The sequence below is a fragment of the Micropterus dolomieu genome, linkage group LG04 (assembly GCF_021292245.1).
Source record: "Micropterus dolomieu isolate WLL.071019.BEF.003 ecotype Adirondacks linkage group LG04, ASM2129224v1, whole genome shotgun sequence".
In the NCBI taxonomy this organism is placed as follows: domain Eukaryota; kingdom Metazoa; phylum Chordata; class Actinopteri; order Centrarchiformes; family Centrarchidae; genus Micropterus; species Micropterus dolomieu.
Window position 1 is genome coordinate 33,959,421 of NC_060153.1, and position 1,852 is coordinate 33,961,272.

General features: G+C 46.4%; 1 protein-coding gene across 1 annotated transcript in view; it reads right to left on the bottom strand.

The window, feature by feature from the left end:
- LOC123969286 (mitogen-activated protein kinase kinase kinase kinase 3-like) overlaps positions 1 to 1,852 on the bottom strand; it is a 59,255-nt gene that overhangs the window by 32,748 nt on the left and 24,655 nt on the right. The gene's annotated exons all lie outside the window — the stretch shown is intronic.

Genomic DNA, 1,852 nt, shown 5'->3' on the forward strand with positions numbered 1-1,852 from the left:
GGTTATATCAGACTGGCGGGGGGTCTGGGGGTCGCCCCCGGTCACCTTCGGCATTGCAGTGAGGTGTAATGAGGCCGAGCGGCCGCCGTTCCACCGCTTATTAAAGCTCGCTGACGACAACTAGACACCCTCGGCTCTCACCGACATCGCCTTAACAACCCCGGGCCCTAACGAGCAGAGACATGAAAGCAGTGTGGGTGTCGTCATGGCGACAGGGACGGCTGAAGATTTAAAGATGGCCGCCTCAGAATGACCCCTCATTACTGAACAGAGATCAGATGCTGGAGACTTTCAAAGCCGCAGGAAGGGAAACAGTTTGTTTTTTGGATCCTTTAGTGCAGGGGTCGGCAAATAACGCTGACATCGGGCCACATTTTTTCCAGCCATTAGGCTACATGGCGGGCCAGAACATTACTTCATCAAATTATTTCCCATTCTTGGATGCTCATGTGCACGTCCAGCTCAGTGGGTCAAGTGCGGGACTCCCGTTGGAGGAGTTCCATAATCGATCCCTAAATCTGGCAGACTTCTTTTTCTCTGTTAAACAAATTGATCAGCCTATTAGGACACTTTTGCACATTTTTTAAATATGTGCTGCAGTGCTGTGCATGTCCCGGCATTTGATCCGCATTCATAAACCTGTGGACACTATTTTTCATTTCACTGAGGAAATTCAGGGGAATCCAATCAGACCTTTACTTTTTCAGAGGTTTGTCAAGTAAGCCAGAGACTCTTTCGAACGTCCTTCAGAACCTTTCAAAGTAAAAGCTCTCAATCACCTCAACATGGATCATTGCTGCAAAAAACATTCTCACGCTTTTATTTTGGAGGCACAATCACTGATTAGCGATTATGTGAGTAACTGTACCTGTCATGCACCAGCCGCTATCAATTTATTTATTTTTTATTTTTCTGCTATCAAAGTAATCTGGCCACCTATTGCCGACCACTGCTTTAAAGTCTGGCGGAGGGTTCGGTTCCTCAGTCCGATCGGGTCAGAAACTCTGTGAGCCAACAGTACCGGCACCGTCTGTCTGTTGGTTCAGAAAAGTTAAACTGTGTTCTGTTTTCTTCATCGAACCTCTTCTGCTCCAAACTTTCCATCTGCCGGTGAAAAGAACAGCGAAGAAGAAGAAGCTTCTCCAAGAAAACATAAAAACCCATTTATATAACAAAGTTATCTCGTGTCTCGTTCCTTTCAGAGCAGGTCCACATCATTCTCTGTGTAATATTACTTATAGAGACCCAACAGTTCCCACCGTGAGCAGAACCGGGCCACGGAGGCCGGAACAGCTCCCTTTAACAGGCAGAAACCTGGAGCAGAACCTGGACTCTGTCAGCTGAGCTACACACCACTGGATATGTACAACAGCTGCATCATTAAACGATGTGGGCTTTGTAGATCATTGGCAAACTTTCTGGGGAAGACCTGGTCTGATCCGGAGAGACGGCATCCATCCCACTTGGGAAGGAGCAGCTCTCATTTCTAGAAATCTGGCCAAGTTTATTAGTGGACCAAATCCATGACAACCCAGAGTTGAGACCAGGAGGCAGAGTCGCAGTTTAACACACTTCTCTGCCCTTCTTTTTCAGCAGTTACCCACCCAAAACCCTACGCAGAGTCGCAGTCTAACACACTTCTCTGCTCCTCCATTTCAGGAGTTACTTAGTGAAAATCCTATAGTGACGGTGTCTGCCCCCCGACCATCGAAATTATTTAAAAAGGTAAACAGAAGAGGAGCTGTGCATAAAAACCTCATAAAAATTAAAACCACAAGAGCAATAGTGCAAACGAATAGGAGAGTTAAATGTGGACTCTTAAACATCAGATCTCTCTCTTCTAAAGGTGTAC